We start from the raw sequence: 13,634 nt of genomic DNA, 5'->3' as shown, positions 1-13,634 counted from the left end.
CTCCCATAGTGTACCACTCCAGGAATGGTAGACTTGCTCATTTTACAAAATGAGGCCAGCTAACCTTTCTTTCTCAGATTTTGCCCCACTAGCCAGTTCCACAATCACCCATTGTGGAATATCTTTATTTTTTCTTTTTTGGTTTTTCAAGACAGGGTTTCTCTGTGTAGCTTTGGAGCCTGTCCTGGAACTCGCTCTGTAGCCCAGGCTGGCCTGGAACTCACAGAGATCCACCTGCCTCTGCCTCCTGAGTGCTGGGATTAAAGGTGTACGCCACTACTGCCCAGCAGGAATATCTTTTTCTTTTTTCCTTTTATCTTTCATATGTTTGTATGCTCTGGGTGCAGATGTCTGTGTAGAGGCTTAGAGAGGGACCTCTGGTGTCATTTCTTAGATGCCATCTACCTTCTTTTTGAGGCAGGGTTTCCTTCTGGCCTGGAGCTCATCAAGTAGGCTAGTCTTTCTGGCCAGCAGGGGAATCTGCCTGTCTGTCTCCTAGTTTGCATTTGTGCTATGTCACCCAACTTTTTGCTTGGATTCTTGGGATGCCACTTGGGTCTTTATGCTTGTAAGAACTTTACTGACTGAGCTGCCTCCCTCACTTTCATTGTAGAACATCTTTCTGAGTGTCAAGGAACGTCTCCACAGAATTAGTATGACTACAAAGTGTCCTCTCAGGGACATATTACAAGTGAGTGTCTTTATTGATACATTCTTCCCTTTGAATCATTATTTTTCACTGATCAGGTCCTACAGAGTGATTGTTAGTTTTTTTTTTGCAACTTCTTCCTTGGGAGTACTACTTTTGCCAAGAGTAACTGTATTTCACTTCTGCCAAGAGTAACTGTCTTGCTGTGTGTTTATTACCCCTGAAGGCAATGGGGCAGTTCAGAGCAGACACTGAGTGTAAGTGAGTGAGATACCAGCCTTAGGAAAGCTCTTTTCAGGGTCTCTAAGTGAAGGGATGCCCCTCTCCTCTATAAAGGGGAAGGGAATATCCTCAGCCTGATGTACTCAGAGAAATATGGTGTTCAATCTTCTCAGGCTACTTTAACTAAGTGTCCCTTTTGTGGGTCCTATGGTCTCACTGATTTTCTCTGAGGTCCCTAATAATCAGAAAAGGCAGGCTTTGTATTCAGTGTCATATATATGCATGCACACGTGCATCACTCCTGTTGCACCTGGAAGACACTGTTTCCTTGGAGTCGTCCATCTCCTTGGCTTCTTAGAATCTTTCCACCTCCTCTTCCACATAGATCTCTGAACCATAGGCAGTTCAGAGGGGTTTGATGAACACATCTCATTTAGGACTGAATTCTCCAAAGTCTCTCACTTTCTGAACATTGTCCAGTTGTGGGTTTCTGTTAACTCAAGTTTGGCTTTCACAGCAGTGGCTAGAACAGATTCAAGGCTTACAAGATTTGAAGTGGTGTCTGACATACTTGGCCTGGTACAAAATAAGAACACAATTTAAAAGGCAGTTACAAGTTTGTTATCACCAGTCAGTTTCATTCAATAAATAATGAATGAATGAAAGGAAAGAACAAGAGCTGGCCTTTTAGAAGTGGGTCTCATGCATAGTTAAATGGTTTAGCTCACATGCTAATAGAATGGGAGTGTGGGGCCTGTGGATGGTCTCTTGCCACATTCTACAAAGGTTTGAGCTGGACTGACAGGACTCTTAACTGTCTTTTGTTTTATAGCCTTTGAAGGCTTCCCAGTAATGGGGACATCAAAGTACATTCTAGTGTACTTCTCTGGGGACTGCTCTTTTGCTTTGGTGGCTATGGCTCTGGGACCTCTACTGCCCAGGTGGAGTACAGATTCTCCTCATGAAAATATGTACAGGACATTTGTTTCCAGGAGGATGGAATAGATATGCCTTCCCTTGTTTCCTGATAATTACAATTGAACACACTGAATTATAAAGATGAAATAAACATATGACTTTGAGAGTAGGGAGAAGGCAGATTGGGGAGGGGCTCTGGGAGTGGAGGAGTGATGGAGTCTTGAGTTCCCTGGGAAATGCCACCTAGATTCCCATGTCTGGTGCAGTATGCTTCTGGAATGAAGGGGATAGTTCACTCTTCTCATGTAAAGGACAAGGATGATCCCTCATCAAGGACATGCTTACAGGGATGGACAAAGGAAGTTCTCCAGGTAGTTTTTTTTAAATTATTGTTATTTTGTATGTGACTGTGTATGTATGAATTTGTGTGTGCACATATATGAGGATGTGGGTCTATGCTCGCACATGTTGAGGTCAGATGAAGATACTGGGTGTGTTACTTTATCTCTCTCCACCTTGAAGCAGGGTTTCTCACTAACACTGAAGCTCAAAATTTGACTTGGTGTGCTGGTCAGTACATGCTGGGAATTCACCTGTCTCAGACCCCAATGCTGGGGTTACAGGGATAGTGGCCATGCCTGGCTTCCATGTAGGTTCCTGGGATTCAAACTCCAGTCCTCATGCTTTGTCTCAAGCATGCTCACCCACTGCAACATTGTGCTGTGGTTTTGTGAGATGTTACTACTGGGGAATACAGCATATAGACGATTTCTGGGAGCTCAGTCTCCCTCTCTCCTCTCTATAAGACAATGTCTCTTATACCCCAGGTTGGTCTTACTTCAGCTCCTTAAGTTCTCAGATTATAGGTGGATACTACTATGTCTGGTGTTATATAGTGCTGGAGATAGAATGGGCTTCATGCATGCTAGGCAAGTACTCCAGCAACTGAGCAACATCCTCAGCCTCCACATGACATTAGAGTGGCATTTTATTTATCTCAGAATAATGTGAGTACCAAAAGATCTCAAGAAAGTTAGTCAAGGCTTATTTCTTGGCCTGAGGTTTGCTATTTGTGAATTGGGGGCAGTACAAGGATCCCACAAAGCAAATAAGTGTCTAGGTAAGGGAGGAAAAAAAGACAAGATCATCACAGAGTGACATGCGACAAGTGGTGAGCTAGTTAGTTTTTATTGTCAACTTGAAGCAGCCTGGAGTCAACTAGAAAGAGGCACATCTGTGGTTGATATATTGTACACCCCAATAAACTTGTCTGGGGGTCAGAGAACAGAACATCCACTATATTAAACATAGAGGTTAGGCAGTGGTAGCACACACCTTTAATCTTAGCATTTTGGAACCAAAGATCCATCCAGATCTCTGTGAGATCAAGGCCACACTGGAAACAGCCAGGCATGGTGACACACACCTTTAGTCCCAGGACTTGAGATCTCATGTCTTGCTTAGGAAAGACACATGTCTTTAATCCCAGGAAATGATGGCAGGAAGCAGAAAGGTATATAAGGTGTGAGGACCAGAACTAGAGGCTTTTTAGGCTTTTTAAGCTTTTAGGTTTTTGAGCAGCAGTTCAGCTGAGATCTATTCAGGTGAGGACTCAGAAGCCTTCAGTCTGAGGAAACAAGATCAGCTGAGGAATTGGCTGTGGTTTGTTCTGTCTTTCTGATTTTTCAGAATTTACCCCAATACCTGGCTCCATATATTTCGTTTATAAGACTGTTTAGCAATTCGTCTACACAGCTCAACTGAAGAAGTGCCTTGACCACTGCGGCCACCACCATCCCTATGCAGGTAAAGTGGCTGAGCATGAGTGAGCTGGAAAGCACTTCAGTAAGAAGCTGTCCTCCATGGTTCCTGCCCAGCCTTCTCTCAGTGATGGACTGTTAGCTGGAATTGCAAGCTCAAACAGCCTGTGCTCCCCCTAAAGTCAACTCTGGTGTTTTTATCACAGTAACAGAAAGGTAATTGTTTTCTGTATCTTACTCTTGCACTAAGAAGGGCTCATCCACTTCTTGTGGGTGGCACTTTCAACCCACAACATAGTTTTCTCACTTGACCCCACAGTCCTGGGATACTTTTAGAAGGGCTGTTTATAGAACGGAAGCTGAATGTTGCTGGTTATTCAAGGCTACACTATTAACAACAGGCACGTATGAGATTTGAACTCATATCTTCGCTTCTCCAGCTCCTGAAGCGTTTTGATACCTTTGATGCCTCCAGATACTGTTTCTTCCTCCAATAGGGAGTTCTTTTTGTTTCTCTTCATGTACATCGACTGTTGAGGTTGATGGAGTAGTTTTTGGTTGGGAGTCCTCATGCTCCAGTTTTCCAGCACTTGCCAGCCAGAACCTAGAGTTAACAGTGGTGGCTGGAAAGAGAATGAGATAGGCAGGCAGCGGTGGAGTGGATGGGCGGATGGTGGTGGAGGTGGTGCTGAGTGGAGTGTGAGCCTGTGACCAAACCAGAAACCTAAGGAGAGAAGCTGCCCAGGCTGGGGAAAGCCCCAATTTCACCAAAGCATGATGCGGACAGAGCATTGGGATGGGCATTCTGTCGATTTCCCAACCCTCTGTCCCTGGGGAGTGCCGTGGCCTCTGCACTGAGACCTCATTGAGGAAACAGGGTCAGTGTGGACATCTCTGGAGACAAGAGAATCCTACTGTAAGAACAGTGTGCTGCTGCTAGTACACAGTAGGGCCTTAATAAATCTCATGATCTCCACACTGGTAGCTCATTTAGGAGCCTGGAAAGCCTAGGGCAGGGGAGCTTCACTGATTTGGAGGTTACTTCCTGCTGTTGAAGAAAGCCCCTTTGTCCATAGGCTGTGTTAAGGATTTTGCCACCAGGAGAGCAATCCCAGTCACTTAGAAGGCCCCTTTCCCCAGCTTTCAGGTGACAGCGGCTGAGCAGATCTCTCAGAGAACCCAGCTGTGTGGCCTGGGAAGGAAGATTTCATCTCAATAGCAGCAGCGATAAAGTTGGCAGGTGCCTGACACACTTAATATGAATAGCAGGCCACTTTATCAGTGGAACACTCAGCAGGGCTTCACTAATTAAAACCGCCCCAAAGTAAGCAGTTATTGATTTGCAAGGAAAGATTAAAACAGCTCCACAAAGAGGCACTTCTGTCCAGCCATGCTGAACCATGAGTCAGACTGTAGTCCTTGGTTTTACAATGGCTTTATTCCCAGGTATTAGGGGCAGTGGTGATGGGGGTAGTGGGGTTGTCTTGGGGGGCCCTGGAATTCTTGTCCTCCTGATCAGAGGCTAGAGGGAAGAAGGTGACATGAAACCAACTGTACCGACTGAGGACTTGTTCAAGTTAAGACAGAGGAGGCACATAAAGGGACGGTTGTGGGTCATCATGGGAAGGCAGGGAGGTGCTCACTCCTGCTGGACCCTGGACTAGCATTTGCCTTGTGCTCCTTTGCCTGTATGTTGTGGAAGACCATGACCGAGGGCACCCAGCTTCAAACAACACTAGTAACTCACATGGATAGAGCTAGGCAGAGAGAATGGGGCTTAGGCTTGCATGCACGTGTCTGAGAGTCTTCTGGAGTGCTGTCCTGGGCATTTTTAGCCCTTTGTCCTTCCCTGCATTCGTGGAGGAATGGGACTATGTCCCAGAGAGTATAGCTTCTGAAAGAGGAGTGGGCCTGCAGACACCTGCTTTTCTTCTTGTACCTTTCCACTGGGGTTCAGGGCCTAGCAAGGTCCTGAGGGTGAGGATGGGACCATTCCTACCTGTGCAGCAGAAGGCCTGCTGTGTGTGTGTGTGTGTGTGTGTGTGTGTGTGTGTGTGTGTGTGTGTGTGTGTGTATGTCTTTCCTAGGGTTGCCCAGGATTCTACTAGACCATGACTGGCTGCTTTGATTTCTATGAGCATTTATTGGGATGGAGTGGGTGGTGCTCAGGATCTATAGTCTAGCCTCGGCTGGGTGATGTGTCTGTCTGTGAACACCTGCTTCTCTGTGTCTCATTCATAGCTTGTGGAATGAATATGATTATAGGACACAAATGAATGTTGTGTCAAGCCAAGGTTTGGGTAGGTGGTGGTGGGATGACAGGTGGCTGGGATGCTGCAGGGGGAGCTGTGAGGGTTTGGAGGTGGCTATACTCAAGGCTGCTTGGTGTGACATCTTGCTTGTGGGCTTACAAGGTCTGGTCAGCTTGTCTCCTCCATGCTGTAACAATGCCACCTTATACAGAGAAACTTCCTCCAGAGCCTCATTCCAGGCAGATGTTTTTATCTGACAGCCATAAAGTGGGACCAGGGAAGAATTTACAATCTTGACTATAAAGTAATATCAGCAAAGGCTATATTATTGGGTTCAGGCAGAGGTGAGCCAGAAGTTCAGAAGTTCAAGACCTCCAGGCATTTCCTGAGTGGCTGACAACCCTCTCGGTGCTGAGATGTACAGGTAACCAGCCCTGTAGGCTCTCTGAGACTGCAGATGACAGCTGTTGAATACATTTACTGGGGTCTGATGAACCTCTGTGGGCACAAGTGGTACCCCTAAACAGGGCCCTGGGTTGGAATGCACCTGATAAATGCCATGAGGGCAAGAAGGTGTCTGGCCTTGTCTGTTTTGGATACATGAAGAGCAAAGTAGGTCATGATTAAAGAATTCCCTGAGAGTAAATGGGATGGCTCTCTGGGTTAAAGTGCTTGACATGCAAACTTGACAGTCTGCGTCTGATCACTGGGTACCACTGTGAATGGGGAGAATTAGTTCCTGAAAGTTGTCCTCTGACCACCATGTGCATACCACCCTCTCACATGCATGCACCTGCTCTCACACACACTTCATGCATGCACAATGATTTTTTTTTTTTTTTAAAAAGAAGACTCGCTTGAGCTCTCTGTCCTGTAGATCCCATAGGCCTAGGTTTTGGTCCTAATCCTCATTGGCTGTCTGACCTTGGGTGAGTCCCTCTGACTCTCTAAGTTCTTATCCTCACCCATGGAACAGATAACACTTCTGGAATTGAACTCTTTGTCTGGCACAGAAAAATAAAGCAGCTTAGTGGCTTCCCTTTCTCATCCTCATCCTCTCTTACAGGGTCTCCAATTTTGCAGTTTCCATGAGTGGATCTGAAGGAGTCTTGGAATTAGCCTAGCATGTGGATGGGTAGAGACAGGAGTTTTGGCCTCCTGAGGCCAAAGAACTGTTTTCTAGACTTAGTTTGTATAGTTCCAAGCTCTGTGACTACAGACATGTTGCTTAATGTCTTTGAATTCCATCTGTCTCCATAGCAGAATTAGGTACTTGCACTAATTTTGAAATACTGTGAATAAATACCCAATATTAGCTTAAGGCCAGAGGATTTATCTTGACTCACAATATCAGTCTGTGCTGCAGGCAAGGTCTCTAGAGCAGCTTGAGTCATGCAGAGGCTGTTCACATTGCTATGGACCACAGATACCTTCAAAGGCCTGCTCCCAGTGACCTACTTCTGCCAGCATGGCTGCACCTTGTAAAGCTTCCATAACCTTCCAAAACAGCATCAGTAGCTGGGGATGAGGGGTTCAACACACTTGTGGAAGACATTTTGGATTCAAAACATCACACTGCCAGTGCTCAGGGGATCAGATGTGGGCCACTGTGTAGGAAGCAGTGAAGAAACCCTGTTTGGCCTCCACAGGTGTGCTGTGGGCATGCTCACATTTGCAATTGCATAGATGAAGAAGCACACATGAAATAAATAAGCCTCGAGGATGGAATTCATTTTTGAAGTAAGGAAAAGGTACCAAATAATACCCTTGTTTTGGATTAAAGATGACTTCTTTCTTCAATGATTGTAATTCAGTACTAAGAAACACCAGTACAAGAATATGATGCTTTGAAGATTAGCAGCCTGTCCCTTCTCCACTGTCCCACTTCACAGAGAGTGGTAGTGTTGTAGGAGCAGGAAGAAAGAGTGGGAAGCTCTGCTATGAGTGGCTCAGCTGGGATGGCTAACCTTTTGACATTTTAATGTGATGTTCATGTGTGGATGTGTGGGCCTGTGTTCACAGCTATTGGGGGAGATACTCAACCTGTGTGCTGCATGTTGGACTGTTTCAACAACAATGACAACAACAACAACAACAACAACAACAACAACAACAACAACAACAACAGAACCCCCAAACAGCTCCTCAATTAGGCCCATGATGCACTTGGCAGTTCCACACTAAGGATCAGCAACTAAAGACACATATTTTGTTTAGGGAACTCTGAAGTTCAGGGGACAATGAGCAGAGATCACAACAGACACTTTCCTAGGACACATCCATCTAAGCACAGTAGTTATGGCAACAATTGGTACTTACCAGGTATCAGAAATGCAGGTGGCTCTGTCCGTAGCTTCCCACCAGCACTCTGAGAACACGATTCCCTTCTACAGCAAGGGGGGATTCCATTGCTTTTTATGAAGTGCTCACTAATCCAGATAGCATCTTTGAAAGTAACCCTGACTTGAAGTCATTAGGTGGGGAAACTGAGGCTGAGTCAAGCTGTGTATGACATTGACAAGGACGGTGATAACTTATTCAGCTCAATCAGGGAACCGTTAAAGTAAGAACAAATGGGTACTCTGAACATGTTATTGTAGATCCCTATGTCAGAGCCTTTGCACTGTTGAGGTGTCATCCTGAGACATTGCCCTCAATCTCCTCAGGGCTGACTTCTATCTGTCCCTTAGGCCTCCACGTGGGGCCTTGACTCTGTAGAGGCTCTTTCTGGTCCTCCTGGCCTCTTTGGACCATCCCCACCACTAGCTGTTGTGTCTGAATGTGAAGTGTCTCCCACAGGCTCCCATATTTGAACACTTGGTCCCCAACTGGTGATGCTGTTTGGGAAGGTTGTGGAACTTTTAGGAGGTAGAGCCCCAGGAAAGGAAGTGAGTCATCAGGCTCTCTGCTTCCTGGGTTGTCTGCTGAACTTCTATCTACACATCAATTCTCCCCCTTTGATACCCTCAGAAAAGTCTCTTCCTGTCACCTTTGGAAGTAAAGTCCTTCAGTTGGTGACCCATGTTTGACAGATTCTTTTTATCCTTTATTGCCTATTTCTCCAGATTCTCTGAAGTGGGGTCTTCCCCCTGTCTTTCAAAGGTGACCCCTAGCTAGCTGACTGGTCTCTGCTAGGGAAAGTCCCCACCCTAAGATCATGGAGGGCTTTGGAACAGGATCCCATTCAGTCTAGCCTTAGCTTAAGGGGACACTGTGATGATCAGATACACACTTCTCCAGCTTTGCTGTGTGTTCATGGCCTCCTGGTGGGAGAATAGGTTCAGTGGTCACAGTCAGAGGCACTTGGGTGTCACTGAGTTAAGATCTCCTGAGGAGCCTGCTTTCTGTCCTGTGGACCTTCATAGCACCTGGGACACATGACAGGTCCCTTTCTCTAGGAGGGAGGCCCTGGTCATAACCTGTATTCACTTGGGTACCCTTCTTGAAACACCTACAGACACTGCAAGTAGCCTGCATCTGATGGAGTGAGCCAGGTGCTTAAGGAGGATGGAATTTGAAAAATATAGTATTAAGTGGGATGACTCAGGTTTGGAAAGACAAATATCACATATTCTCTCCAATATGCAGATCCTAGTTTCTAAGTTTCATATATGTATGTACATTTATGTGGGAGTGTGTGTAGAGGATGGGAAACTAGAAAGAGACCTGTGAGGCTGGGGAGGGAGGTTCCAAGGAAGGGGGGTGATAATAGAGCTCACGTGGTAGGAATGTGGAAGTGAGGAATACTGGGATCAGAAAGGTACAAATGCAGATGAGGACAAGGAGACTGGGAGAGTTGAGAGTGGAGGAATCAACCAAAACTAAGCATGAAAATGCCACAAGAGAACCAGTTACTGTGCATGCTAATTAAACATAATGAAATCTCCCTCTCAGGTCTGGTCACAATCTTTTCCTCCTGTCTACTCCTACCTGAGGCCATTATGTTCCACTTCAAACAACATCTTGGTGTTCTTGGGGGATAAGGATCCCTGTGTAATTGTTTGGAGCTGTAAATGACTTAATTGGTTAGGATTCTAATTGCCATGAAATGACTTTATTACCTTCTGGTGATAAGAGGGTTGTAACCTTCCTCCCCACCCAGAGGTCATCCAGCGGTCAGGGCCCTCTTGGTGAGTCCTTAGAACAGCCTCATCTGGCAAAGGTAACTACAGTGGTACCTGTGTGGTGTCCCATTCCATCAGCTTCTTGGAGTCATGGTAAGCCCCTGCCGGTCTGTCTCCAAGTTCTTTCTGATCGCTCTTATAGAGTACTGGGGTCTGGTTCAATCTGTTTCTTCTAACCGTGTAGAAAATCATAACAGTTGGAGTCGGAGAGACAATTGGATGTGGAATAGAAAGATGTCTAATCACAGAACAGAATTTAGCCATTCACCTCACGTGGCACTGGAAAGGAGAATAGACACAGTAAACATGGGAGGCTACACATACACAGTAGATACATAGCCTACCACATATGGATTTATATGGTTATAGATTTTGTACACAATTTACATGTTTGCATTATTTATAAGCCATATATATACACATTAACTGTATCATTGTAATTCTGTATGTATAGTAGTTCCAAACTTTGGTATCAGGCAGAAATGAATTCTAAATATAGACATCTGCTATGTGATGTTGTGCAAGTCACATTGTCTCTCTGATATAGTAAGCCTGTGTCATTGGACTGGCATAAGGTAGGACTTCAGAATCAGGGCCATATCATCACAAAGAAGGTTCACAGTGCTGTGGGAGTGAGAAGGAAGAGCCATCATATAAGATAAGGCAGGACTTATCTATGATTTCTGTCTATAAAGATAACTTTTTCCAAGCTACAAAATCACATGCATGTAACAGATATTAGACATTCTTTGATTGGATTATGTAAAAGATTTTCTAATTTCAGAGGTGAGAAGGAGGACAGTAGGAATATCCTTTGAATGTGGACATGACACAAAAGTGGAAAGACGTACCCACAAAGCGGGGACAGCATTCCTGGCTGAGGAATGAGCAGGGCAGAGGGCAGAGATAGGAATGTTCCCAGTGCAGTCCAGGGGCCTCAGTGATGACATGTTCCCAATGCAGGGCTCTGAAGGGCATTATCTGGGAGAGGGACTGGAGAGGTGGGGAGCACAAAGGGCCTTTGGGAAGCTTCTCTCTTAGTTATTAGGGTTGGATTTATGCCTGTTATGTTTTCCTTTCCAGATTGACCTTGGCATTGTCCTAGGTGCCACACAGAGCATGGCTTGTCTTAATCTATAACAGTGTTTCTCAACCTGTGGGTCATGACCCCTTGGGTCTCACCTTTCACAGGGGTCACATATCAGATATTCTGCATATCAGATGTTTACATTACAATTCATAATAGCAAAATTACAGTTGGAGGTCACAACATAAGGAGCTGTATTAAAGGGTCACAGCATTAGGAAGGTTGAGAACCACTGGTCTAGATGGACATGCAGATGTTGGAACTTGTGCTGTTGTCTTCCCAGAATCCCTGGCTTTTTTGTGTGACCCTCCCCACTAAGAGTCTGGTTTTGAGAACTGTCTTTTCCACACCAGCTTTGCCCTTCTTCCCTCCCTCCCTTCCTTCCTTCACCTAAGTGATTCCTAGGACAATAGCTGTGTGAACAAGAAGAGACTCTGTGTCAAGCATGTATGAGGAAAGGACTGACATGTGAGGTTGCCCTCTGGCCTCCACATGTAAGTGGCAGTGCATGCATACCTGTGTTCATACACATAAACATGCACAAACATATATATGATGCATATACAATGATAAAAATTAAAAAAAAGATAAATTAGTGACCCTTGCATTCCCTTGCTGATCTTTATGCTAAAGTCAGAGCCTGTCAGAATTCAACTCAGCCTGTCAGGATTCCTGATAAGAACTTACTCTGAGCCTCAGAGAAGCTAGCAAAGGAGGTGTGCCTTTCCCAGGGAAGAAGAAATACATTCATGATTTTGATCACTCTTTTGAGAGTTCTTTGGCATTCAAGAAATGGAGTCAGGAGCTCCTGGGATAGCACCTGGGGTCAGAGTAGCTGCTCCAAGCAGCAGAGGGGTTAAAAGGGTGTTTGGGGAAAATGACTCTCCCCATACATGTTGAATTATTGCCATGTGCCAGAGGCTCTCATGTATTTGTCACAGTCTCCCACAGAGGCAATAAACTTATCAGGGGAGAAGTAGATGGAAGGGCATGTCATTTGCTGTTTGAGGTTACATGGTTGATAAGGGTTTGGAAGTGACTCCTTTGTCCCAGGGGTATAGGTAAGAAAATAGAAAGTGCTTGAGTGAGAAGATGTGCCTCAGACTCCATGTTTCCCACAAGTGCTGAAGCTGAGCTTCTTGTAGAGGAGCAATTCATGTTTCCAAGATTGACAATATGGCTCAGAAGGTAAGGGCAAAACCTTATGACCTGAATTCAACCTCTGGGGGATTTGGCTCAGGAAGTATCTGAGTTACTGATAATCTAAAAACTACAAGAATACATTTCTTGCTAAGAATGTAGACAATAAGTCTAATGTTAGAAAAATTAAAGATACATCTGTATAGTGGACTTCTGGCCACAAAATGGGCTCCCGTGTCATGGTTTTGAGCCTAAATGTCTCCAGGGCCCATGTGCTAAAGGCTTGGTTTCTAGCCTGAGGTGCTCCTGGGAGGTGACAGAACCCTTAGGAGTTGGGGAAGCTGGATTGCTGAAGGTGTGCTTTTTAAAGGGGATACTGGACCCCTGGTCCCCTTCTGCTTTTTTTTTTTTTTTTTTTTTTTTTGCTTCCTGCTGGCTATGAAGTAACAGGACTCTGTCACACCCTCCACTGTGAGGTACTGTGCTACCACTGGCCCAAAGCAACATGGTCAGAGGACTTGGATCTTCAACCCCTGAAACCTTCCCTCCTTATAAATAGTTTATCTCAGGCATTTTGTCACAGTGACACAACACAATAGGCTGCCCAATTATGAGCCTTTTGAGTTAACTTCCTTTTGTGTTTCTCTGTCCACCCCTGCTTTCTCCTGCCACCCAGAGTTAAGGGTAGGTCAGGTTCCAATCTCAAGGGCTCCAGTTGGCTGGGTACTTTTCAGTGAGAGGAGCTGTGGTCTGTAGTTCTGTCATATTGGGTACTCCAGGGCAGAGCTGGCACTGTTATCCTTCACTTACATATGGGGAAACTGAGGCTCAGATACAAATTAGAGGGTATACAGAGCTAAGACCTAGTCTTCCCAACTCTTGGCCCAGCTCTGGGGTAGGTCAGGGCTCCTGCACATTTCAGGTGTGTTTAGATTCAGGACACATTTTTTAGAACTTAGTCTGGAGCTATATACAGAGGTCATCCTCAGCTGGGCAGCTGAGGGGAGCAGTAATGACAAGCCTCTGAGACTTCCAGGCAGAAAAACAGCTGAGCAGGAGGCTTCCCTGGTAGTAGGAACTGTTGGGGTGGGGACCCAAGCCATCACCTGCCCAGTGAAGCATGAGATGCGAACACCATTCCAGAGTCTGCCTGCCCTTCACACTTGTAAGGTGTACTCCCCTCCACCCAGTGTCTCTGGGTTGCCTTATACCATAGGTCAGCAGGGAGCCACTGTCTCCATCCTAGAGACAAGAACCAGACTCAGGCAGGACATGTGGTCTGTCTAGAGCAGTGGTTCCCTATCTTCCTAATGCTGCAACCCTTTAATATAGTTCCTCACGTTGTGGTGACCCCTAAGCATAAAATTACTTGTTACTTCTTCATAACTGTATTTTTGCCACTGTTAGAAGTCATAATTTAAATATTTTTGGAGATAGAAGTTTGCCAAAGGGGTCATTAACCCACAGGTTGAGAATCACTCT

This window comes from Onychomys torridus, chromosome 5 (assembly GCF_903995425.1).
Source record: "Onychomys torridus chromosome 5, mOncTor1.1, whole genome shotgun sequence".
Classification (NCBI taxonomy): domain Eukaryota; kingdom Metazoa; phylum Chordata; class Mammalia; order Rodentia; family Cricetidae; genus Onychomys; species Onychomys torridus.
This window is presented reverse-complemented; position numbering follows the sequence as displayed.